Below are 26,960 nucleotides of genomic sequence, written 5' to 3' on the forward strand. Positions count from 1 at the left end.
AAAAAACAACACTCGGAAAGAACGCATAGCAGGTTTTCAACGCCCCCAAAGTTCAGCAGACCGTTTGAGTGTCAAAACGATTGAATTTGGCCTCGAAAATCGTGACAACCTATTCACTGACCTTTATGGTTTCTAGGACTTTCCCAAATTGTGCTATGGGGGTCGTAGATCCACACGGTTCAAAAGTTTCAGGATTTTCATTAATAGACTCTTTGTCGATTGAAAAATGAAAAATAAAAAGGGGTGCAACACGAGGACTTCCCGGGAGTCACCTATCCTAGCACTACTCTCGCCCAAGCATGCTTAACTGCAGAGTTCTGATGGGATCCGGTGCAGTTAGAGTTGATATGATCGCACCCTTTAGTACATGACTCGCGATTCCATATATCCTTATTGTTCGGATATTTCGACTGGATGGACGTGGAACCCACATGATTGTCTGGTAGTTTTGTCTAACGAAAAGTGCATCGTTAATGATGTAGAACACATCAACAAGTAAAAAACCACTCTGAAAGACCGCATAGCAGGTTTTCAACGGCCACCAAAGTTCAGCAGCCCGTTTGAGTGTCAAAAACGGTTTAATTTGGCCTCGAAAATCGCGATGAACTATCACCGACCTTTACGGTTTCTGGGCTTTCCGAAATGGGTGTGCTATGGGCGTCGTAGTTCCACACGGTTCAAAAGTTACCGGGTTTCCAATGTTAGACTCGTTTTGGATTGAAAAATGAAAAATAAAAAGGGGTGCGACACGAGGACTTCCCGGGAGGTCACTCAATCCTATTACTACTCTCGCCCAAGCACGCTTAACTGCGGAGTTCTTATTGGATCCGGTGCATTAGTGCTGATATATCGCAGCCTTTAGTACACGACTCGTGATTCCATTATCCTTATTGTTCGGATATTTCGACTTGAGGGGACGTGGGACCCACATGATTGTCTGGTAGTTTGTCTACGGAAAGTGCATCGTTAATGATGTAGAACACATCAACAAGTAAAACAACACACTCGGAAAGACCGCATAGCAGGTTTTTCAACGGCCACCAAAGTTCAGCAGACTGTTTTGAGTGTCAAAACGATTGAATTTGGCCTCGAAAAATCTTGATAACCTATCACCGACCTTTATGGTTTCTAGGGCTTTCCGAAATTGTGCTATGGACGTCGTAGTTCCACACGGTTCAAAAGTTACGGATTTTCAATATTAGACTCGTTGTAGATTGAAAAATGAAAAATAAAAAGGGTGCAAACACGAGGACTTCCCGGGAGGTCACCTATCCTAGCACTACTCTCGCCCAAGCACGCTTAACTGCAGAGTTCTGATGGGATCCGGTTGCATTATAGCTGATATGATCGCACCTTTTAGTACATGACTCGCGATTCCATATCCTTATTGTTCGGATATTTCGACTGGATGGATGTGGAACCCACATGATTGTCTGGTAGTTTTGTTCTAACGGAAAGTGCATCGTTTAATGATGTATAACACAACAACATCAACAAGTAAAAAATAACACTCGGAAAGACCGCATAGCAGGTTTTCAAAGGCCACCAAAGTTCAGCAGCCCGTTTGAGTGTCAAAACGGTTGAATTTGGCCTCAAAAATCGCGACGACCTATCACCGACCTTTACGGGTTCTGGGGTCTTTCAGAAATGGTTCTATGGGCGTCCTAGTTCACACGGTTCAAAAGTTACCGGGTTTCCAATGTTAGACTCGTTTTGGATTGAAAAATGAAAAATAAAAAAGGGTTGCAACACGAGGACTTCCCGCCGGGAGGTCACTCATCTAGTACTACTCTACTCTCGCCCAAGCACGCTAACTGCGGAGTTCTTATTGGATCCGATGCATTAGTGCTGATATGATCGCAGCCTTTAGTACACGACTCGCGATTCCATATATCCTTATTGTTTGGATATTTCGACTGGATGGACGTGAGGACCCACATGATTGTCTGGTAGTTTTGTCTAACGGAAAGTGCATCGTTAATGATGTAGAACACATCAACAAGTAAAAAACAACACTCGGAAAGACCGCATAGCAGGTTTTTAACGGCCACCAAAGTTCAGCAGACTGTTTGAGTGTCAAAACGATTGAATTTGGCCTCGAAAAATCGCGACAACCTATCACTGACCTTTATGGTTTCTAGGGCTTTCCCAAATGTGCTATGGGGTCGTAGTTCCACACGGTTCAAAAGTTACGAGATTTTCATTATTAGACTCTCTGTCGATTGAAAAATGAAAAATAAAAAGGGGTGCAACACGAGGACTTCCCGGGAGGTCACCTATCCTAGCACTACTCTCGCCCAAGCATGCTTAACTGCAGAGTTCTGATGGGATCCGGTGCAGTAGAGCTGATATGATCGCATCCTTTAGTACATTGACTCGCGATTCCATATATCCTTATTGTTCGGATATTTCGACTGGATGGACGTGGAACCCACATGATTGTCTGGTAGTTTTGTCTAACGAAAAAGTGCATCGTTAATGATGTCGAACACATCAACAAGTAAAAAAACACTCGGAAAGACCGCATAGCAGGTTTTCAACGGCCACCAAAGTTCAGCAGCCCGTTTGAGTGTCAAAACGGTTTAATTTGGCCTCGAAAAATCGCAATGAACTATCACCGACCTTTACGGTTTCTGGGGCTTTCCGAAATGGTGCTATGGGCGTCGTAGTACCACACGGTTCAAAAGTTATCGGGTTTCCAATGTTAGACTCGTTTTGGATTGAAAAATGAAAAATAAAAAGGGGTGCGACACGAGGACTTCCCGGGAGGTCACTCATCCTAGTACTACTCTCGCCCAAGCACGCTTAACTGCGGAGTTCTTATTGGATCCGGTGCATTAGTGCTGATATAATCGCAGCCTTTAGTACACGACTCGCGATTCCATATATCCTTATTGTTCGGATATTTCGACTGGATGGACGTGGGACCCACATGATTGTCTGGTAGTTTTGTCTAACGGAAAGTGCATCGTTAATGATGTAGAACACATCAACAAGTAAAAAACAACACTCGGAAAGACCGCATAGCAGGTTTTCAACGGCCACCAAAGTTCAGCAGACTGTTTGAGTCTCAAAACGATTGAATTTGGCCTCGAAAAATCTTGATAACCTATCACCGACCTTTATGGTTTCTAGGTCTTTCCGAAATTGTGCTATGGACGTCGTAGTTCCACACGGTTCAAAAGTTACGGGATTTTCAATATTAGACTCGTTGTAGATTGAAAAATGAAAAATAAAAAGGGGTGCAACACGAGGACTTCCAGGGAGGTCACCTATCCTAGCACTACTCTCGCCCAAGCACGTTTAACTGCAGAGTTCTGATGGGATCCGCTGCATTATAGCTGATATGATCGCACCCTTTAGTACATGACTCGCGATTCCATATCCTTATTGTTCGGATATTTCGACTGGATGGATGTGGAACCCACATGATTGTCTGGTAGTTTTGTCTAACGGAAAGTGCATCGTTAATGATGTAGAACACATCAACAAGTAAAAAATAACACTCGGAAAGACCGCATAGCAGGTTTTCAAAGGCCACCAAAGTTCAGCAGCCCGTTTGAGTGTCAAAACGGTTGAATTTGGCCTCAAAAAATCGCGACGACCTATCACCGACCTTTACGGTTTCTGGGGCTTTCAGAAATGGTTCTATGGGCGTCCTAGTTTCACACGGTTCAAAAGTTACCGGGTTTCCAATGTTAGACTCGTTTTGGATTGAAAAATGAAAAATAAAAAGGGTTGCAACACGAGGACTTCCCGGGAGGTCACTCATCCTAGTACTACTCTCGCCCAAGCACGCTTAACTGCGGAGTTCTTATTGGATCCGATGCATTAGTGCTGATATGATCGCAGCCTTTAGTACACGACTCGCGATTCCATATATCCTTATTGTTTGGATATTTCGACTGGATGGACGTGAGACCCACATGATTGTATGGTAGTTTTGTCTAACGGAAAGTGCATCGTTAATGATGTAGAACACATCAACAAGTAAAAAACAACACTCGGAAAGACCGCATAGCAGGTTTTCAACGGCCACCAAAGTTCAGCAGACCGTTTGAGTGTCAAAACGTTTGAATTTGGCCTCGATAAATCGCGACAACCTATCACTGACCTTTATGGTTTCTAGGGCTTTTCGAAATTGTGCTATGGGCGTCGTAGTTCCACACGTTTCAAAAGTTACAGGATTTTCAATATTAGACTCGTTGTAGATTGAAAAATGAAAAATAAAAAGGGGTGCAACACGAGGACTTCCCGGGAGGTCACCTATCCTAGCACTACTCTCGTCCAAGCACGCTTAACTGCAGAGTTCTGTTGGGATCCGGTGCATTAGAGCTGATATGATTGCACCCTTTAGTACATGACTCGCAATTCCATATCCTTATTGTTCGGATATTTCGACTGGATGGACGTGGAACCCACATGATTGTCTGGTAGTTTTGTCTAACGGAAATTGCATCGTTAATGATGTTGAACACATCAACAAGTAAAAAACAACACTCGGAAAGACCGCATAGCAGGTTTTCAACGGCCACCAAAGTTCAGCAGCCCGTTTGAGTGTCAAAACAGTTGAATTTGGCCGCAAAAAATCGCGACGACCTATCACCGGCCTTTACGGTTTCTGGGGCTTTCGGAAATGGTGCTATGGGCGTCGTAGTACCACACGGTTCAAAAGTTACCGGCTTTCCAATGTTAGACTCGTTTTGGATTGAAAAATGAAAAATAAAAAGGGTTGCAATAGGAGGACTTCCCGTGAGGTCACTCATCCTAGTACTACTCTCGCCCAAGCACGCTTAACTGCGGAGTTCTTATTGGATCCGATGCATTAGTGCTGATATGATCGCAGCCTTTAGTACACGACTCGCGATTCGATATATCCTTATTGTTCGGAAATTTCGACTGGATGGACGTGGGACCCACATGATTGTCTGGTAGTTTTGTCTAACGGAAAGTGCATCGTTAATGATGTAGAATACATCAACAAGTAAAAAACAACACTTGGAAAGACCGCATAGCAGATTTTCAACAGCCACTAAAGTTCAGCAGACCGTTTGAGTGTCAAAACGATTGAATTTGGCCTCAAAAAATCGCGACAACCTATCATTGACCTTTATGGTTTCTAGGGCTTTTTCCGAAATTGTGCTATGGGCGTCGTAGTTCCACACGGTTCAAAAGTTATGGGATTTTCAATATTTGACTCGTTGTAGATTGAAAAATGAAAAATAAAAAGGAGTGCAACACGAGGACTTCCCGGGAGGTCACCTATCCTAGCACTACTCTCGCCCAAGCACCCTTAACTGCAGAGTTCTGATGGGATCCGGTGCATTAGTGCATGTATGATCCCACCCGTTAATACATGAATCGCAATTCCATATATCCTTTTAATCCGAGAGTCCGAGCAGATTTGCGTGGGGCCCACCTGATTTTTTTTTAATTTTTTCATGCATCAAAATGTATGGATATTGATGTAGAAAACTACAAAAAAACACCCGGAAACAGCGAATCGCATCTCAATCACGGCCGGTAACATTCGACAGCCTGTTTGAGGCTCTAAACCGCTGAATTTGGGCTCGAAAAATAGCTAGCCCTATTCACTGGCCTTGATGGTTTTGGGGGCTTTCCGAAATGGTGATGTGGGCGTCGTAGTTCCACACGGTTCAAAAGTTATGGGGTTTTCAAGATTTGACCCGTTTCAAATTGAAGAAAAAAAAATAAAAAAGGTGTGCAACACGAGGACTTCCCGGGAGGTCAACCATCCTAATACTACTCTCACCCAAGCACGTTTGACTGCGGAGTTCTGATGGGATCTGGTGCATTAGTGCTGGTATGATTGCACCCGTTAGTGCATGACTCGCAATTCCATATATCCTTTTAATCCGAGAGTCCGAGTAGATTTGCGTGGGGCCCACCTGATTTTTTTTTTCATTTTTTCATGCATCAAAATGTATGGATATTGATGTAGGAAACTGCTAAAAACACCTGGAAACAGCGAATCACATCTCAATCACGGCCGGTAACATTCGAAAGCCTGTTTGAGGCTCTAAACGGCTTTTGGGCTCGAAAAAATCGCAAGCCCTATTCACTGGCCTTGATGGTTTTGGGGGCTTTCCGAAATGGTTCTGTGGGTGTCGTAGTTCCACACGGTTCAAAAGTTATGGTGTTTTCAAGATTTGACCCGTTTCAAATTGAAGAAAAAAAAATAAAAGGGGTGCAACACGAGGACTTCCCAGGAGATCACCTATCCTAGCACTACTCTCGCCCAAGAACGCTTAACTGCAGAGTTCTGATGGGATCCGGTGCATTAGTGCTGGTATGATCGCACCCGTTAGTACATGACTCGCGATTCCATATATCCTTATTGTTCAGATATTTCGACTGGATCGACGTGGGACTCATATGATTGTTTGGTAGTTTTGTCTAGCAGAAAATGCATCGCTAACGATTTAGAACACAGCAACAAGTAAAAAAAACACGCGGAAAGACCTCATCGCAGGTTTTCAACGGCCATCAAAGTTCAGCAGCCTTTTTGAATGTCAAAATGGCTGAATTTGACTTCGAAAAATCGCGACGACCTATCACCAACTTTTACGGAACATCCTGAATAAAAAATCCTAAATATTTAGATATGGGGGTTGAACATCCTAAATAAAAATATCCAATTCAGAGGGTTCATAAATTTATGGAACATCGACGTAACTGTATTTAGATTTGATTAAACTGCTTGATGCGAATTTGCGGATGATTTCATTTATACACTCAATTGAAAGGAATTGAACCCGATCTTGAATTTGAACACCAGGCTGTGGGAGAAATGCATCAACTTACTTTTTATATGCACAAACACAAAAATAAAATTATAGACTTGAGTCCGAAAGTTTTCGTTATCAGTTAATTTGTCTGGATCTATATCCAGCATAGCATGAGGTAAATTCTATTCACGTGATCATTAAGGTTGTTACTAGTTAGGTAGATACATGCACTGAGGATTCATACTGTTCTTTTCTTCCCATGTGGAGATGTTCTTTGTTTCTGAATCTCTGTACCTTTCACATGTCGCAAATTACATGGTCCTTAAAACTCGAAATAAAAACGTTAAAATAAGTATTTCCTCATCCATATAAGAGCTCTCTTCATGTTATCTACATGATAGTAGTGGTAGTGAAATCGTACCCTATTAGTTAGGGCCCATGAAATGACGTAACTATAGGTGGTCCTGCTTCTTCACAAAAGTGGTATACACAGATACGTTAAACAATAAAATTGTTTAGTTATGGAGCCTAGTTTTTCGACAGAATGCACATAAAACATGAAGGACCACACCACACATAGGTTTTGGAAGAAGTGGTGATGAAATGAAGAAACATATTAACTTGTAAGAGCATTTGTTACGTCAAATTTTATTTTTTCTCTGAAATTAAATAAAAGAAAATATTGAGTAAAAAATGAATCTATACTAATAAGAATTTTACTTGGGTTCACCCCCTACGATGAACCTTTAGGTTCACCAACCAATAGGAAGTTGTCATTTTAAATCTAGTATCTTTTAATTAAGGAAACAAAATAATTTGCCAAATTATGTTATGCTTTTAAAATAAATAAAAAGATTAAATAAATAAAAATAACAATAGTTCTAAAAAAATATTATTTTTAAAAAATATTTATTTATAAGATTTAGAGTTTAGTGTTTAAGATTTATAGTTTAGAATTTATCCAAATGTTTATTGTTTTTCCAAGGGTTAGAGTTTACCCAAGGTTTAGGGTTTACCCAAGGGTTTAGGGTTTAGGATTATAATTTAGGGTTTAGTGTTTTGTTGACAACATGTTTAGTGTTTTTCCAAGGGTTTAGGGTTTACCCAAGGGTTTAGGGTTTAGGATTAGAGTTTAGGGTTTAGTATTAGAGTTTAGGGTTTAGTTGACAACATTATTTTTTTTAATTCGTTTTTATATACTATTTTTATTTATTTTTAAATTTTATTTTGAAAAGATAATATAATTTGACAAGTTATTTGTTTCCTTAATTAAAAGATACTAAATCTAAAATGACAATTTTCTATTGGTTGGTGAACCTTTAGGTTCACCCTAGGGAGTGAACCCAAGAATAACTCAATAATAAAGTAGGCTTTTTTATTTCCTTGGAGGGAAAAATACCATGTGACATTTTCTTTTTAAAAATTAAAATATTTTCTCAACTTAAATTTAATGAATTTTGGTATTAATTGTGAAATAAATGGGGGGAGGGGAGGTTAAACTTTTCTTGATACATGTTCAAGCGTTTATAAGAGTGTTTTAAATCTGACCCATATCCGTAACTGAACTGATAAATCTGTGACCCAATAGAAATCGAGTTTGGGTTTTATTGCAGCACTGGTTGAACCAATATATAATTTTTATTTTTACTATTTTAGTTTAAGTTATATTTTGAAATTATTTTTTATATTCTAAATTTTTAATTAAAATTTTGAAATTTCAGTTTTATTGTCGTCTTCCTCCTCTTCTACACTACAATTTACGTTTGCAAAAAAAGTGAGTCATGATTGTGCTTGAGCTGCACGTCCGTAAAACAGACTAAAGCACGATGAGACTTATTATTCCTCTACACTACAATTTACTTTGGCAAGAAAGGTGAGTAAATTATTTTTTTATTTTTTATTTAATTTAAATTAATACAAATCATTACATTTTTAATTTACAGATCAAAAATATAAAATCATATGATCATATGAATTACAAAACAGAGTTTGGATTGTTGATGAAGAAAAACCTGGCGAGATTGATTATAAAAAATTAGAGAATGTTCTTACTGAAAAATATCCCAAAAATGATGAAGTGACAAATTTAGAAAAAAAATTGTTGGTAAGTTTTAAAATTTAGAGAAAACAAAAATTAGTTGATGTGATCTGGTGTTAGTTTATTCTTGTTATTGATAATTTATTACAATAATGTTTTAATTCTGATTTATTTTGGATTGGAAAATGTCTTTATTTTTTTAGATGTCATAATTCTTATATTACAACTTTTTAAATAGTCTAAACTATTTCGTAATATTTTGTATATATTTGTTTTCATAGCTAATATATTATTATATAATAAAACTAATTTATTTATTAACCCGCAATTCATCTGCGGTTAATCCAATGATCCAGTGATTCGGTAAATCATCTGATTTTGTGTCCGGGTCGGGTTTTAAAACACTGGTTTATAGGATTTTTTTGTATTTGATGTTGACGATGGAGAATATAGCCTCTACAATTCTCCTTCTTTAACGCAATCGACGTAATCATTCATATAATTAATCCAGAAATCACATTCATCCCACCATCTCCTATTGAATGCTTCTTCTACTTTCTCAGTTTCATTGTATATGTATAGATGGTGTGAGAGTTCGGACGATACTCCCTTTACTTTTTCCAATTCAGTCATTGTCGAATTTCCGGTTTCATTGCTCGGAGTTAAAGACAAATCAGTGTAGAGATGTTCAAACTAGGCTACAACAATTTTGGCAAGCTTGAAATGTTAAGAAAGGAGAAAGATATTAGGGTTGATATGTTGTTGATTAATGGGAAGGTACTCCGATTTCTTATTTCAGTTTACCAGTTAATGTTTGCTTACTTTTAAAGTAGCAGTTTTCTTATGCATCATCTCCTTTCTCAGATGGTGCTTCTAAATGCATTAATCATCTTTCTCTGGCTTAACACTTTTAAACATTTCTTGAAAGAAAACTCAGTCTATGACACGAGTATTTAAGATTCCAACTAAAATTTTTTTTTACGACTATTAATTTTTATTCTATTTTTATTAAATCGATTAGTAACAACTACTTATGTTATTTTACTTTGAACTAAATAAATTCAAACAAAATAATATATTATGGTTGCCAATCATTATAAAAAGATCAGAAAATATTATTTTTTACTTATTTTCATTTTACATATTTTGTTTACTAAGACCATATAATAAATTATAAATTTAAGTAAGAAAAAAACATACAAATCCGGCGCGTAGCGCCAGAATATCACTAGTATGAAATAAAAATGTTGCAACACCATTTCATTTTTCACTCTATAATAAACACAAAAAATAGATTACTTCATAAATACAATAAACTCTATTATATAGTAGAAAATAAAATATAATTAGAGTAACCTACGTGTGGTCCTTCATGTACATAAAACATGAGAGACCATACGTAGGTTTTAGAAGAAGTGGTAATCAAATGAAGAGACATACTAACTTGTAAGAGCATCTGCTATGTCAAAAAAAAATTTTCTCTCAAATTGAGTAAAAATAAATATAGAACAAAAATGTTCCAACATAATTTTATTTTTCACTATATAATAAACACAAAAAATAGATTATTTCATAAATACAATAAATTCTATTATATAGTAGAAAATGAAATATGATTAGAAAAATCTACGTGTGGTTCTTCATGCACATACAACATGAGAGACCACACGTAGGTTTTGGAAGAAGTGGTAATCAAATGAAGAGACATATTAACTTGTAAGAGCATTTGCTACGTAAAATTTCATTTTTTCTCTTAAATTGAGTAAAAAAAAATATGGAGTAAAAATAAATTTGGATTAAAAATGTTCCAACAAAATTTCATTTTTCACTCTATAATGGAATGATAAAAAACAAAAAAAATAGATTACTTCATAAATAGATTAATTCTATTATATAGTAGAAAATGGAATAAGATTAGAGTACTTTTTACTCCATACTTTAAAATAGAGTGGGATTATTAATGCCCTACAAACTCCGATCGGATATTCCACTAAATTTTACCGCAGCTGGAAGTAGATGAAACTTTCAAATTGAATATGAATCGTTATAATTTTGCCTATATTTTAAAACCTGTTTTGGAACCAAACCCTATCAGAAACATGAAGAGAAGATATTTTTTTACCTACATACTTTCAAGAAAGATGAAAGACATGTTTTGTCTACCTTTTATCTGATTAGTATCAGGCCATACAGTAAGAATCATATGTAGTGATTAGTGAGTGCAATTAGTTAGACATAGAAAACTAGGTCGTTTTGGTTAGTCATCCCTTAGTTTTAAGTTGTTTTTAGTTAGGATTTTCAAGTTAATGTTCAACTTCCCTTTTTAAACCACAGCCCAAACAGAAAACTATGAATTTATGTAAACGGTATATTTGTGAGTAACGGTGCTAACATTTTGATTAGTGGATGTTGGATAACAGGGTCCACCGAGCAGAAGCGGTAAAGGCCACAAACTCGTTAAATCGTGTGTGTTGTGAGATCGTTTTATTAATAGTAAAAACAGATCCAAATTTAACTAAAATCATATGATAGTTTATGTTTACAAGTGCAACCAACAAGGCTGCTTGATTGAGTGATCAGGATCAGTAATCAGGATCATGGTATAAATAAAAAAATTGTTGGTTCGGTGATACTCCGAGTTTAAACTCATTCATCACACTGCAAGTAGACATCAAATCACATTAGTATAGAAGGGTTTTAATCCACAGAATAGTATTATACAATCAGTTTGCGAAAATACAATCAAGCTAAAATGTGAAGAGGGGTTCTTGTTTTTCTAAAGCTAAGAAGAAAATAAATATGCAGATATAAATAATGCAATAAAAGCAATACACGTTAGGAAAATCACAGAAAATTAGATTATGAATGTATACAATCTATCACAGAATCAATTAAGCACTATTGTATAACGCAGTACACGAAGATATAATCTTTAAACTAACGTGGCTCAAATGACTATTCCTAACAACCTAGAGAACTAACTCTCGTCGAACTTAAGAGATTAGACATGCATTAAGCTCGAGTTTGGATAGGTTCAAAAAGCGCAATAATATCAACTCATGTTGGCTAAGTAAACTTTGCTCATAAGGATTATTTTCAAGCAGTAAAATCAACTCCCACTGCACTCATATCATGAACTAGGTGATTCATGTGGATTAAGTTTACTATAGAACAATAACTAATGAATGACGTGATTCATATGGATAAGTTTACCAACCAATCTAAAGCTAAAAAGATACAACTTAATGATTCAAACTCAAGTAAGAAGAAGCAAGACAAGTATTCATTCAAGTTTTAAAGAAGAAATAATTGTCAAAGTAAATTGATCCAAGATGACAAGCTTCTATGTCAGGGTGTTAGTGCAATCAAACATGCTGATGTTAGGAGTTTTGAGGCTCCTAAGTCAAATGATAGTATAGGGAAGTGTGTTGTCGAACCAGTTCTGAGAGATTCAAATGCAGAGAGAATGCAAGTATTTGTCTAATCTAAGTGCAATCAGTGAATTGGATGGTTTTTAAACTAAAACTAGAATGCAAGTAACAGAAATGATACTTTTAAGCTATTAGAAAGGAGAACTCATGGGTATAGAGATTTCAGACCTTGGGTGATCAAGTTTTGAACTAAGGACGACAAATGAATCAATCAAACTATTAACCTTAAGCCTAGACACAATTCTAAGCAAGCTCTATGTTTAGATGAATGCTCATTTGCTAACATGTCTCAAACATCAAATGTCTTTGGTTGAATAACATGCAAGCAATCATTACTAACAAGTCTATTAGCTATCTTAGCATCTTTAACAACAAATATCTTTGGCAAAGTACACTAAGAGTCTAGGAGAGTTAACTCAGGCATTTCATCAAACATCTTTTGGGTGGGAAATGCCTAGAGATCACCCTTTGAGTGGCCTACTCAAATGATGCATTAAGATCACTCTACTATGCAAGGAACAAGTATGATTTACACCTAACACATCCTAGAACTAACCTAATCACCCTAAATCTCCCTAACCCATGAATCCAAAAGTGGATTACTCACTAATCTCCATGATTCCTCTTAAACCCATGGTGGATTTCAGATGAATCATATAGAGAAATAGAAGAGAAACTCACAAGAACACAAGAACAATCAAATCCAAATTAAAGATAACTTTTTTTGAGAGAGTTTTGTGTATTCAATAGATAAAAGATAATCTGCCAAATGGTGGCTACATAGTACTTAAACATTAGGTTTTCCAAGTGCAAAAACGTGCACAACAATTGCAAAAAGGTCCTTGAAAAATAATAAAATCGGGCAGCAGATAACGCGGAGCGACCTCAGAGGGTCACTCCAGGAAGTCGCTCTGGGGTTGGGAGCGACCTTGGGGGGTCGCTCTGAGAGGTCGCTCCAGCCTCCATTTTTGTGTCTCCGGGCGATGAGAACGCGAGCGACTTAGGTAGGTCGCTCTGGTTGGTCGCTCTGGTTGGGAGCTACCTTAGGGGGTCGCTCCAGAAGTTCACTCTGCGGTTCTCGGCCAGGATGGATATGCCTCTAGTAAATTGATTAGGGGTGGGCACTTTACCCGATATCCGAAGTGGCACCCGAACCCGATCCGAAAAACCCGAACCGAAATCCGAACCAAAGTAGCAAAATACCCGAATGGATATTAAGTTAGGAGAGATTGGATATCCGAACCCGAACGGGTAATACCCGTACCCGAATGGATATCCGAAGATAACCGAACATATGTATATTTACCTTTATTTTTCTAGTTTACATCTCTCATTTTATTTAAAATATTTAAATTGATGTTACACATACTTTAAGATCATATAGTATATATATAATTATGAAGAAAATAATTTGATATTCATTTAAAATGCATGTCAAATTTTTTATTTCATGTATTAACAAAAGTTACATCCAAAGTTTAAAAACAATAGCCAAATTAATATTTTTATTTTTGAAATGTTATATCCAAATCTATTAATCACTAAATCTATAAAAAAATAGAAAAATCAGTTAAGTGAAATCTATATTTTTAAATACAAGAAACTTTAAAAAATTGAAAATTTTATTTTTATTTCTTTTAAAATCTAAATATCCGAACCCGATCCAAAATAACCGAACCCGAATTAAAAATACCCGAACCCGACCCGAATTACAGAAATACCCGAACGGGTTTTATATCCCTATACCGAAATGCCCGAAAATCCGAAATACCCGATCCGAACCCGAACGGGTATCCCGACGCCCACCCCTAAAATTGATCATAACTCCTCCATTACATCTCCAAATGACTTGAAACCACTTCCATTAGAAAGCTAACTCAATTTCCTGTGTCTCCACAAAATCTTAGCAGCAGAAGATTTCTCTAAGGCCTCCATCCATGCTCATCTTTCACCCCCTTTTGATCACATTGCTTCCAAATGTTTCCAAATGTTTCCAAGAACTCCATGTGGTGTTCCAATACCTAATAAAGACTTATGTATGCAAAATGCAACCTGAACATGTCTAAATATTATTCTATATGGTGAAAATGCATATAAATGAATAGCTAAAACAATGCAAATATGCAAGATATCAACTCCCCCACACTAGTCCTTTACTTGTCCACAAGTAAACTTTCAAGAACCAAGGAGAAGAGGTTTGAAGATGGGGACTCATAATCAAAAGAAACTCTTCTTAGTTCTCAACCTAACAACCTTGCATAATCATACCAAATAGCAAGAGCAAAGATTTTAGCCATCTCTAACTTCTCTAGGCCTATCACACCTCCTTTGATCTCTACACTCATCATGCATTCCTACAAGTCCACATCTCTCTAACATTCAGGAAGCAAACTCAATAGACATCTCACAAATGGTCAACCGGTCCAAGTCATTTGGTTTGGTAAGACAAAGGCTTTAATACAAGTGAAATCAGAGGTTCAAAATGATCTTTTAAGGTGGTTTACTCTCAAAACAAAGTAGCTTTGACATTACACATAATATATCTAAGAAAGGGATCAACTCATGCATACAATGCTCAATCTCCATTGTTCTACCCTTTTCCAAACGTACAAGATATTTAATTATTCCTCAATGTCAAACCCAACTCACATCTCTCACCAAAAGATTCCAAGAACATTTTTCACTTCAGACTCTTTCTTTTTGAAATCAATAAGGGGTTTTCACAATTTTTAAACAAATCTCAGCTCCTAACAACTTTGCTAGCCCCCTTTTTATTCTTTTTTTTTTCTTTTTTCTTTTCCTTTTTTTTTATTTTTTTTTATATTTGGGGGCCAAGACTTTTCACAATAAGAGCTAGATACTTCTCCACTTTTCCCATAAAGACTAATCATTTAAGCACAAAGAGTCAAACCTTTCATATTCCCAAATCACAATCACAACACTCACCCCCTTCCTATAGCTAGACAATAGAGTGACTAATCTAGCAAGAATGGATACTAAGCATTGTCGTTTCCAATACTCTCAACATTATGCACATGTAAAGCTTTCCAAAGAGTTCTCACTCAACAAATAATGATGGTTTAAAAAGGAGGTATGGGTTTTGGGAGTGGAGTACCACTTGAGTTTGTCAAGAAGATTGGTAAAAAGGATGGGACAACTCAAGTGTGTATATCCATGACTTAGTACACAAGGGACCATATGCAAGAGACATTAAAACAGGAGCTTGCTTCCAAGAGAGAGTATCAACAGTCAAATGAGTTTCAAGAGGAGCATTCAAGGCGCGAAGTTTACAAGCTTTCCAAAGGGTGCTCAAGCTACTTGTCATGATTACAAATGTCAACAAATTCAGTACTTAGCATGAGCTCTTTACAAGGTTGAAATCCCCCTAATGCATGAATGCAACCTATATGTTTCTAGACTCAATCCTAAAAATGCAAATGATGCAACTAAATGATTCTTTTTGTGTTTTTCAATTTTTTTTATTTTTTTTTGAATTTTTCTATGCAAATAAGAATGTAATATTCAATGCATGAGACTCAAAATCATGAAAAAAACATGATCAAATACTTGGTACCTCCCCCACACTTTAAATCACACAGTGTCTGTGTGAGTGAGGTACCCAATGGAAATGTGAAATACAAAGAAAAGTGGGATTGTGTGTTACCTTCCGTGGAGCGAGGTGTGAACGTCGTTGCGACAGGTCGCTCCCAGTGGAGCGACTTCGGTATGTCGCTGTGAGAAGATCGCTCTGAGTTTGGTTTCTGTGTTTCCACTCGCGTGTGACGCGAGCGACCTCGGCATCTCGCTGTAGCGACGTCGCTCCCAGCTGGAGTGACGTCAGCATGTCGCTGCGGAGACCTCGCTCTGGTGTCCGACTTTCTGCTCAATACCTGCACACAACTTCACTTTCCCATTGTTTTATGCAATAAAATGATAATGCAAATACTAATGAAATATATACAAGGATACTCATGGGACTTCCTCCCAAGTGAGCTTGTTTTAAGTCTCTAGCTTGACCTTGCCTCCTTTGGATCAGGCTGGAGTAGGTGCAGAAAGTGGAGTTGACACCCCATCTTCCTCAGGTGGTAACTCATCAAAGTGATCATCAGCAGGAGGAGGATTCATCTCTTCAATGGTGAAGGCTTGTCCAAATACAGTGGGGTTCCTCATCTTCTCCTTGGTGTCAAAGTGGAGAATGTTCTCCTTACCCAAATGGAGGTCAATCTTGCCTTCTTTCACATTCACAATAGCTCCTGTTGTAGCTAAGAATGACCTTCCAAGAATCAATGGGTCTTGAGCCTCCTCACCCATTTCAAGCACCACAAAATCTGTAGGTATCTCATACCTTCCAATCTTCACAGGGAGGTTCTCTAGGATGCCCACAGGGTACTTCACTGAACGATCAGCCAACACTAGAGAGAGTCTACACTTCTTGTATTGAGTGAAGCCAAGCTTATTTGCCACAGACAAAGGCATCAAGCTGACACTAGCTCCCAAATCGCAGAGACATTTCTCAAATACCATAGGTCCAAGAGCACAAGGTAGTGTGAAGCATCCTGGATCCTCTAGCTTCTCTGGAGCATCAAGCCTCTGAATGATGGCATTGCACTCATGAATCAGAACCATCATTCCCTCCATCTCCTTCTTCTTAGCAGCTACAGCATCTTTCAGGAACTTGCTGTATTGAGGAATCAGCATGAAAGCATCAATGATGGGCATTGTAACCTGAGCTTCACTCATCTGCTTCTCAAACAAAGCTTTGTACTTCTGTAGCAGCTGCTTCTTGAATCTACCAGGGAATGGAAGCTTGGGTTCATAGGGAGGAGGGACAGAAGAGCTCTCACTTGCTGGAACAGCAGATGAACCATCTTTTGTTGTCTTCTTCTCTTCTCCAACCTTTCCTTTACCCTTATCTTTCTCAATTTTCTCCAAGATCTCATCATCTGTCTTCTCATCAACAATGAACACTTCATCATCTAGATTGATGGCTACCTCCTCACCTTGTTTCTCAGCATCCTTGGTGAGGGTTCTAGGAGGTAACTGCTTACCACTCCTGAGTGTGACAGCTTTTGCTTCTTTGGGGTTTTGATCAGATTTTCCAGGTAGAGATCCTGGCTGGCGATTCTGTTGGGTGCTCATGGAAGCAAACTGAGTCTCAAGGTGGGAGAATTTGTTGTTGAGCTCATTGTAGCTCCCATCAATCTTGGAGTGAAGGTTCTTCAGCTCATAGCCCACATGCTTCTCACTTCTAGTCTGAGAGTCCAAGATCTGTTTCAGTAAGGCATAAGTGCTGCTCTGTTGAGGGGCAGAGGAGCTAGGAGAGGAGTTTTGCTGAGGCTGATAGTTGCTCTGCTGGTTGTTTCTAGGCTGATAACCACTCTGCTGGTTGTTTGAATAGGGCTTCTGTTGGTAGTTGTTGTACTGAAAGTTTGGTTCCTTCTTGTACCAGCTACCATTGTTGTTGATGAAACACAATTCTTCTTGCCCTTCCAAACCCTCAACCTCATTGACAGTAGGAGGTATCTCCTGTTGTGGGTTACCAACAAAGTTCACCTGCGCTTGTATGGCTTTATCAGCAATGAGTTTGTCAATCTTCTCCTGAAGAGCCTTTATCTCATTCCTTGTTTGCTTGTCATCACCTCTACTGCTTCTGTCATGGTCTCCACTGTAGACTGCATCACTTTTAACCATGTTGTCAACCAGAGCCTCTGCCTCTTCCTCAGTTCTCCCCAAAAAGAACCCATTGCTAGCTGTATCCAGTCTGGCTCTGTACTTAGGAAGAGCACCTCTGTAGAATGTGCTCAGCAAGCTCTCCTTAGAGAATCTATGGTGTGGGCACTGAGCTTGGTAACCATTGAATCTCTCCCAAGCTTCACTGAATCCTTCCAAGTTCTTCTGTTGGAAGCTGGAGATCTCATTCCTCAACTTAGCAGTTCTTGAGGTAGAGAAGAACTTCTCCAAGAATGCCCTTTTGCAGTCTTCCCAAGTGGTGATGGAGTCACTTGGTAGAGACTTCTCCCACTGACGTGCCTTATCCCCCAAAGAGAAAGGGAATAGCTTGAGCTTTAAGGCATCCTCTGACACACCATTAGTCTTTGACATACCACAGTAGCTGTCGAACTTATCCAAGTGATCAAATGGGTCCTCCACAGCCAGACCATGATACATGTTGTTCTCTATGCAGTTTAGCAGTCCTAACTTGATCTCAAAGTTGTTAGCAGCCACAGCTGGTGCTCGGATTCCAAGTCTAGGACCATGGATGTTGGGGCGGTCATAAGTGCCAATGGGGCGAGCTGGTCGCTGTTGGGGCCCTTGTGGAACATTGTTTACTCCATTGGGGTTCAGAGGATTTTGTGGATCAGCAATCTCAGCTTCCTGTGTATGCAGTAAAGATTGTTGCTCTTCTTCTCTTCTTTTTCTAGCACACTCTCTCTCTAAAGCTCTGATGTCTGCGGCTCTTGGAACAAGGTTTGATGTACCTTTGCTCCTCAAGTTCATACACCTGAAAATCACAAAGAGGTGAAGAAGAGAATCAGTAACTTACAAAAAATAAAAATGACTTAGTCTCAAGCAAATGACTAAATCTCAATGTTTAAATCAAACTCAGAATTTGGCAACGGCGCCAATTTGATGTTAGGAGTTTTGAGGCTCCTAAGTCAAATGATAGTATAGGGAAGTGTGTTGTCGAACCAGTTCTGAAGGATTCAAATGCAGAGAGAATGCAAGTATTTGCCTAATCTAAGTGCAATCAGTGAATTGGATGGTTTTTAAACTAAAACTAGAATGCAAGTAACAGAAATGATACTTTTAAGCTATTGGAAAGGAGAACTCATGGGTATAGAGATTTCAGACCTTGGGTGATCAAGTTTCGAACTAAGGACGACAAATGAATCAATCAAACTATTAACCTTAAGCCTAGACACAATTCTAAGCAAGCTCTATGTCTAGATGAATGCTCATTTGCTAACATGTCTCAAACATCAAATGTCTTTGGTTGAATAACATGCAAGCAATCATTACTAACAAGTCTATTAGCTATCTTAGCATCTTTAACAACAAATATCTTTGGCAAAGTACACTAAGAGCCTAGGAGAGTTGACTCAGGCATTTCATCAAACACCTTTTGGGTGGGAAATGCCTAGAGATCACCCTTTGAGTGGCCTACTCAAATGATGCATTAAGATCACTCTACTATGCAAGGAACATGTATGATTTACACCTAACACATCCTAGAACTAACCTAATCACCCTAAATCTCCCTAACCCATGAATCCAAAAGTGGATTACTCACTAATCTCCATGATTCCTCTTAAACCCATGGTGGATTTCAGATGAATCATATAGAGAAATAGAAGAGAAACTCACAAGAACACAAAAACAATCAAATCCAAAAGAGAACTTTTTTTGAGAGAGTTTTGTGTATTCAATAGATAAAAGATAATCTGCCAAATGGTGGCTACATAGTACTTAAACATTAGGTTTTCCAAGTGCAAAAACGTGCACAATAATTGCAAAAAGGTCCTTGAAAAATAATAAAATCGGGCAGCAGATAACGCGGAGCGACCTCAGAGGGTCACTCCAGGAAGTCGCTCTGGGGTTGGGAGCGACCTTTGGGGGTCGCTCTGAGAGGTCGCTCCAGCCTCCATTTTTGTGTCTCCGGGCGATGAGAACGCGAGCGACTTAGGTAGGTCGCTCTGGTTGGGAGCTACCTTAGGGGGTCGCTCCAGAAGGTCACTATGCGGTTCTCGGCCAGGATGGATATGCCTCTAGTAAATTGATATAACTCCTCCATTACATCTCCAAATGACTTGAAACCACTTCCATTAGAAATCTAACTCAATTTCCTGTGTCTCCACAAAATCTTAGCAACAGAAGATTTCTCTAAGTCCTCCATCCATGCTCATCTTTCACCCCCATTTTGATCACATTGCTTCCAAATGTTTCTAAGAATTCCATGTGGTGTTCCAATACCTAATAAAGACTTATGTATGCAAAATGCAACCTGAACATGTCTAAATATTATTCTATATGGTGAAAATGCATATAAATGAATAGCTAAAACAATGCAAATATGCAAGATATCACATGCATTTGAATCAAGTTTACTAACCATCTAGCAATCCTAACTTCAAACCTTATTAGTTTTTCTTGACGTCAAGTTGCTATTCTATTACTCAAATTTTGAGGTGGTATGGGTAACCAGACCAGAATAGAACGACTAATATAACAAAGATCCCTATGAAAAGTTCTCGCAGACTTAGCTAAAGAATTGGAAATAACATTTTGTACCCTTGGGACATGAGATAACTTGAAATCTGGAAAGCAAATCAGCAGCGTCTTTATAGCCTCCAGTTCTGTTGTAATTGGCCAGACTTGAGGCTCCTTCATCATCTCGATCAGATCCTTGCAATCCTTTCAAATACACTGAGCTCATAGCCTATCTTACCAATAAGAAAGAAAGGGATGGGTTTTCGCTCGGTTGATTACTGAAGTGAGGAAAATAAGTTGCTAAAGCTCCATGAAAACAGTATCCTTAAGATAACCCTGCAGAAATTTATAAAAGTTCTGTTAGGTTCGTAACAGTATCAGAATACAATAGAATCCCTTCTTTACTTACGTATAGGCGAGTGACCACTGAACGATAAGAAAAAAAGCAACTTTCAGCTAGAACTTTTATAAGAAAAGGTAGAGCGAAAACTGAACGAAGCAGTAGCCCCCCGTCAGGGCAAGTGGTGAACTCTAAAAGGGAAGATGGAAACTGGGGAGTTAGCTGATAAAGATAGACAGTACCGATTGCGTAATATAAATCTCATTTTTTCCAGTTCCACCAATTTGACAGATAAGTGTTGTAACATACTTTCCATAGCCCATCGCAGGGCTTCTACCCCAAAATTTAGATCCGTCTCTCGTGTTCTTACATTTTGCATCCTTATGAGCTGAGTCTTGCCTAAATTATCCTTTCAAACCCATCCGCATCCACTGTAATGTGCTGTGGCCGTCCATAACCATCTATCATAAAGATATTATCCAGACTTATGATCTTGGCTTCCTCGTTATTAGGCTCTTGCTAATCAGGATTTACCAACTCATTTACATTAAACCAGGCTTGGCATTCGCTTTCTGCATATCAGACTAGCTCCAAAGGATCCATGTCAACCCCCCTAAATAGTTTATCATTCTGAGCCTTCCAAAAATACCAGTTTAACCAGGGATAAGGATACCTATCCAGTTCTGGTTCAACAATGTTATTCATCCTCCAGAAGAGATAGTCCATATTGGCATATATATGCTTGATACTGGAGAGATGTTGGGAGAAGATGGTGTAGCTGATAGAGCCCATACTTGTAGAGCTGGAGGACATTCAAATATGGCGTGAGTAACCATTTCTTTTGGTTCCGCATATCTTGGGCAATAAGCTCAAATTAACCTTCAAGCTATTCTCTCAAATTAGATGTTCATTGTAGTACTTGAGGATCGAATCCACAGGGACCGTGGGCACACAATAGACTTGTGATATTAAGATTAAGCTATGCAAATATTATTAGAAGACTAGACAAAGCAATAAATAGATAAAACGGCTTGTAAGTTATAATGGGAAAGCGCTAGATCTATGGATTTATCATTCAAGGGATTCGAAAAAAAATCAAGGATGCTAAAGGTTTTATAGATTCAATTCTAGAACTCGAATGCAATTATAAGATATCCAGCTTCCACTGTGATTATGCATGTTCAAATCAGTACTCATACTCTCGCATTCAATACAGAACGAGTATCGATCGATACACCTATAGGGTGTCGATTGATACCTCTTTCGAACAAGCTTTAATGCTCAGATTGATATTGTTCAACTAGATTCTTAGTCCAAATAGAGTCTTAGAATAACCAGCAGGATTCAGATTCTGTTAATTGATTGCACTTCCGTGCCTCTCAATTATCCTGTGATTCTAGGTTCAAGCAATTAGTCAGACTCCCATGTTATTTCAACTACTGTAGATCCTAGTATTACAAGTTACACTGGTGTTGACATCTATAAGTAATCCTAGCAATCCTAATTGAGTATCAGTTTGACATTAAGCTCATGAAATCTCTAAATCTAACAAGATGATTACTCAGACATGCAGGCAGTAACACAAATCATAGTCTGAATATAAATCATATATAAAACCAATGATAAAACCAAAGGAGTTCCAATCAATCTCTGAATGAAAATTGATCTTCTCTCCAACACTTAGAGAAAATAATAGAATCAAGAATAATAGAAAGAATAGCCGTCAACAATGGCTTAGAAACCATAATATAGGGTTTCCAATCGTCTAAGGGCATTCTGGTAATTTGTGGTGACTTATGAGCCTTAGTCGGCCATAAAATAGAATCTGCCCGTGTTCTGGAATCAGTGTCGTTCGACACCTATGTATTAGTGTCGATCGACAGTCTTTCATATCTTTGACAGCTTCCTCTCGCGAGTTAGGCGTACCACTCTTCAGTAAATCGGGCATAACTTCTGCTATATGATGCTGATTGACCTCAAACCGGTGGCACTGGAAATATAACTCAAAAATATATCTTGTGTCAAGATATTCGATCAATCTCACCGTGGGAAGATCTCCATTCATAGCTAAACATCTTAATCATATGTGGAGCTATGCACCTCAAAAAGCTCCATAATCACCAAAGTATCCAGAACGTACTTTCACCTGAAAATACCCTAAAACATACTTCAAACACATATATTAGACTCAATAAATGACTTATACCATGGGGTAAAATAGCCCAAATCCATGGTATATCAATTATCGCATCTCATATAGTGTCGTGTCAGATTTCTCGTTACAGCCACATGTCATATTAGCAACTGCCACATAAGATGACATATCTTCTTGGGTGCTTTCACTTTCCAAACTAAGCTTTGGAGCTTGGTTATACTTGGCTCTATTACCTCCTTCTGTTCATCATTCTTCCATAAGTTTTGAGCTACCTAGTATCCAGATTTGATAGTGTATTGATATTACCTAGTGTAAGTCCAACAGAAAGTATTCCTGCGATAAGTTGAGCTTACGGCTAAACTCCTTATATGAGGTATATCATCAGGGCTAATATATTTCTCCAATAATCCAACATCCCAATCTTTTGTTTCATGGTTAATAAGGTTGCTAACTTTCATATTTGTATTCCAGACAAGAACATAATGATGAGCCGGCCTAGATGGCGATGAAGGAACCCATGGGTCTTCCCACACAACCAGACCTTATATCCAGAGTGTATAGTTTGTCTGATTCCCAATATCAATAGCTTCCGTGCTACTGAGATGCTGGTCCACACATAGGATAGGCTGTTAACAGAGAGTGTCCGCAAAGCGAACTCATTCTGCAGTATCTTCCTCTCAAAACTCGAGCCACTAAAGAATCAGGATATTGCACAATCCTCCATAGTTTTTTTGCCAGTAGCACCAAATTAAATTCATGGATCATACGAAATCCAATCATGCCCTCCTCCTTTGTTAAGCAAACATTTTCCCATTTTGCCCAGTGAATTCCTCTCTTTGGGGGATTTTAGATCGACCAAAACTGTGCGATGACACTTGCAAGGTTTTCGCATATCTCCACTGGGAGTAAGAAGCTAGACATGACATATGTCGGAAGAGCTAATAACATAGATTTGATCAAAACTTATTTTCCTCTTTTTGACAACCATCTATCCGTCCACCCATTCACTCTATGCATTAATTTATCTTTGATAATTGCAAAGAGTTGCATTTGGATCCGCTAATATCTTCTGGAATTTCTAAGTATGTCCCCATTCCACCTTCATTCTAGATTCCAAGGATATCTCTAATATGCTGCCTAACATCTGCTCTGGTCCTCTTACCAAAGAGTAGAGAGGATTTTTCGAATTTAATACATTGTCCTAATGCCTGTCCATATTTCATGATCACTTTCATCACTTCTTCACATTCACGGGGCTCCGCCTTACAAAAGTAAAGGCTATCATCAGCAAATAGAAGGTGAGATACCGAGGGGAAACAATTACCCTAGCCTAAACCTATAAAATCCAATCTAATGGTGAATCCAATGCTCCCTGGCAACTGGTATGCTTGCTAAAATTATCCTAGAGCAACAATTACTCTCATCAAAAGAGGTCAACTTGTAGTACTTAGGGATTGAATCCACAGGGAGCTGGGGCACACACTAGATCTTATTAAACTAAGCTAGGTTAATAGTTTTAAAACTGTAAATTGCAAGTAAACTAAAGTAGTGAACAAGACAATTGCTCAATTGATTGATTTGGGGTGTTTAACAGTTATTATGAAGGCGCTAGACTTAGGGTTTCTATTCAAGTAATCAGGATTATAATGATATGAATACTATATAAGGTGCTTGCATGATATTAAAGAACTCAACAATAAGAATAACAGATCAACTTTTGTTTTCTAGGTTATCTAATACTAGATCCATGATCCTCCAACTCATGTTGTCATAGGTAGGAAAGCATCGATCGATGTCTCTATAGGAGAATCGATTGATAAGTCTTGCGTCGTGTCGATCGATGTCTCTATAGGAGAATCGATCGACGCACCTCTAGTAAGCTTTTAGCGCGGGTTGATAGCAGTTCACTAAGGTTTCTAAATCAGCCTTCACTTGTTTCTATCAAGCCTAGCTCAGAAAAGACAGATCAGAGGAAGAATCCACTATTCAATTTTAGGTTCGCTAATCCTAAACAAGCTTTAAGAACAATCTTCTAAGATGAATATCACAACTCAAGAATTCATATTTAGGGCTAATCCCTCAAAACTTATTTGAACCCTGAACCTAACAAGTGGTTTACTCAGACATAGCTAAGCAAAACATAAAAAACATTAAATAAAACTGCATAGAATATAATAGATAGAAAGAATAGATAATGGAGTTTCAATCACAAATCTCTCTAGATCTTCTCTCCAACACTAAAAATCCTAGAAAACCTTTTTCTATGAAAATAGGAATACAAGAATGCTCTCTCTCTCTCTCTCTCTCTCTCTCTCTCCGTCTCTTCTTGCCTCAAACACTTAGGCAAGGTATAAATACTAGGTTAAAACTCGTCAGGGGTAATTCAGTAATTAGATGGATTCTTGGGCTTCAAGTCGATTGTGACCAAAATGGGCTTCTGCGTGCTTGACATCGATCGATGTCACAGGGTGTGCATCAATCGATATGAATCTGTGTCGACCTCAAACGCTGGTTGATATGGTCATCTCGGGTGAAATCTCTAAAGTGCTCCAAAATACTCCAAAATCACCATCTTCTCTCCAATCATTCATGAACTTGTAAATATACTATTTAGACTCCAAAACATAGTTAATATATCCTAAAAATCCTATATACCATGGCTATAATCAAGTAAAATACATGGTATATCAACTCCCTCAAACGTATTCTTTTGCTTGTCCTCAAGCAAAACCAACAGGCAGTCTCTCTGAAAGAGGTTTGAAAACAAAAGGGACTTAAAAGATTTTTAAAAAATCAGTCACCATCTCTCTAGTAGTTCAAGCCAAATCATAAACATCCTAACCTTAGAAGCACATTATAGAATATCCTAGTATAGCAACCAAATTCACCTAGTCAACAACCTAACATATCATGTCTGACAATCCCCTCTACTAACCTCATTTCTTGCATAAAATAGAGGTGTAGGATTTACCTTGGGAGTATCGATCCAGATGTACTTTGTTAAAATGTTTTCAGGCTCTTACATCTGATGGATGAGTCATCTCACCATCCGTCTGAGTATGTTCGGCATGCCATCTCATCTTTCCAGCAGTCTGTTCTGATTGGTACAATCTTTTCAATCTGTCTGTAATTGGTAGGTACCACATCCTTTGGTACGGTACCCTATTACGTTCTTGTCCTTGCGGCTTGAATCGTGGCATCTTGCAGAATCGACATTCTTCTAACTTCTCATCATCTCCCAGTAGATCATGCAGTTGTCGATGCAAACATCTATCATATCTGAAGGCAACCCAAGTGATGCGGCCATCAAACCAATGGTTTAACCAGAGGTCAACCAAGCAGCCCAAACCGGCCACTTTGGAGGTACCAGCGACAGAGGTCCAGTCCCAGGAGAATTTCTCAACAACCAGAAGGTCTTTTGTCATGAAGCCAATTTTCCTAGAAGGCCAACTCATGAAGGATTCACTGAGGCTTGGAATTACAAGAAAATCTTAACGGAGGAAGAAGTTATGAATTTTACAAACCGGAGGTTCTCCAGCCCATCCATCTGCGAGTACCAGACTTTTGAAGGAGATTCAAGCCAAACGAAGGAGCGGCCTGAACCAAAGCCGATCATAGGATTGAATAGGAGTCTCTCAGATTTCCAGGAAGCCCAATACCAGTAGAAATGGCCACGGAATTATGAAGTTATGATCCATTCTCCAAGACCGGTCAAACCAGTTCTACACTTGCCTCAATTGGAAGCTAACCGGTTCAATCAGCTTCAAACCAGACATTGGCGTCCAGGAGATCATTTCAACCAATCAGGAGGTATTCCAGAAGTCCTTAGCTACACCAGAACCCAGGAGATCATTTGGTTCAATGAAGACTCACTTAAATCAAACAGGAGCTATTTATGGAAAGATTGGACAATCTTTCGGTTTGATCATTTCCAAGCAATTCTGATCCGACCAGAAGACATCAGGACAAAACCAAGACGTCCAAGAGACATTATATGTGTCCAAGAAGAGTTCTACAATTTTAAACCATGCACCAGCCC

The 26,960-nt window shown here is 38.5% G+C and overlaps 8 non-coding genes and 5 pseudogenes across 8 annotated transcripts; 1 reads left to right on the forward strand and 12 right to left on the reverse strand.

Annotated features, from left to right (window-relative positions):
• Positions 1–240: 240 nt before the first annotated feature.
• On the reverse strand, positions 241–359 carry LOC130512268 (5S ribosomal RNA; annotated as a pseudogene).
• Positions 360–738: 379 nt separating this feature from the next.
• Positions 739–857, reverse strand: LOC130512269 (5S ribosomal RNA; annotated as a pseudogene).
• A 377-nt stretch (positions 858–1,234) lies between these two features.
• On the reverse strand, positions 1,235–1,355 carry LOC130512267 (5S ribosomal RNA; annotated as a pseudogene).
• Positions 1,356–2,243: 888 nt separating this feature from the next.
• Positions 2,244–2,362, reverse strand: LOC130512260 (5S ribosomal RNA). The gene has a single exon (XR_008945816.1). It is a non-coding gene; the product is annotated as a 5S ribosomal RNA (ribosomal RNA).
• A 379-nt stretch (positions 2,363–2,741) lies between these two features.
• On the reverse strand, positions 2,742–2,860 carry LOC130512242 (5S ribosomal RNA). The gene has a single exon (XR_008945799.1). It is a non-coding gene; the product is annotated as a 5S ribosomal RNA (ribosomal RNA).
• A 379-nt stretch (positions 2,861–3,239) lies between these two features.
• Positions 3,240–3,358, reverse strand: LOC130512265 (5S ribosomal RNA; annotated as a pseudogene).
• Positions 3,359–3,735: 377 nt separating this feature from the next.
• Positions 3,736–3,854, reverse strand: LOC130512255 (5S ribosomal RNA). The gene has a single exon (XR_008945811.1). It is a non-coding gene; the product is annotated as a 5S ribosomal RNA (ribosomal RNA).
• Positions 3,855–4,233: 379 nt separating this feature from the next.
• LOC130512258 (5S ribosomal RNA) lies at positions 4,234–4,352 on the reverse strand. Its single transcript, XR_008945814.1, has one exon. It is a non-coding gene; the product is annotated as a 5S ribosomal RNA (ribosomal RNA).
• Positions 4,353–4,729: 377 nt separating this feature from the next.
• LOC130512262 (5S ribosomal RNA) lies at positions 4,730–4,848 on the reverse strand (annotated as a pseudogene).
• A 381-nt stretch (positions 4,849–5,229) lies between these two features.
• LOC130512257 (5S ribosomal RNA) lies at positions 5,230–5,348 on the reverse strand. Its single transcript, XR_008945813.1, has one exon. It is a non-coding gene; the product is annotated as a 5S ribosomal RNA (ribosomal RNA).
• A 371-nt stretch (positions 5,349–5,719) lies between these two features.
• Positions 5,720–5,838, reverse strand: LOC130512251 (5S ribosomal RNA). The gene has a single exon (XR_008945807.1). It is a non-coding gene; the product is annotated as a 5S ribosomal RNA (ribosomal RNA).
• A 367-nt stretch (positions 5,839–6,205) lies between these two features.
• On the reverse strand, positions 6,206–6,324 carry LOC130512189 (5S ribosomal RNA). The gene has a single exon (XR_008945747.1). It is a non-coding gene; the product is annotated as a 5S ribosomal RNA (ribosomal RNA).
• Positions 6,325–18,039: 11,715 nt separating this feature from the next.
• On the forward strand, positions 18,040–18,146 carry LOC130512106 (small nucleolar RNA R71). The gene has a single exon (XR_008945667.1). It is a non-coding gene; the product is annotated as a small nucleolar RNA R71 (small nucleolar RNA).
• The last annotated feature ends 8,814 nt before the right edge of the window (positions 18,147–26,960 follow it).

The sequence above is a fragment of the Raphanus sativus genome, chromosome 4 (assembly GCF_000801105.2).
Source record: "Raphanus sativus cultivar WK10039 chromosome 4, ASM80110v3, whole genome shotgun sequence".
NCBI lineage: Eukaryota > Viridiplantae > Streptophyta > Magnoliopsida > Brassicales > Brassicaceae > Raphanus > Raphanus sativus.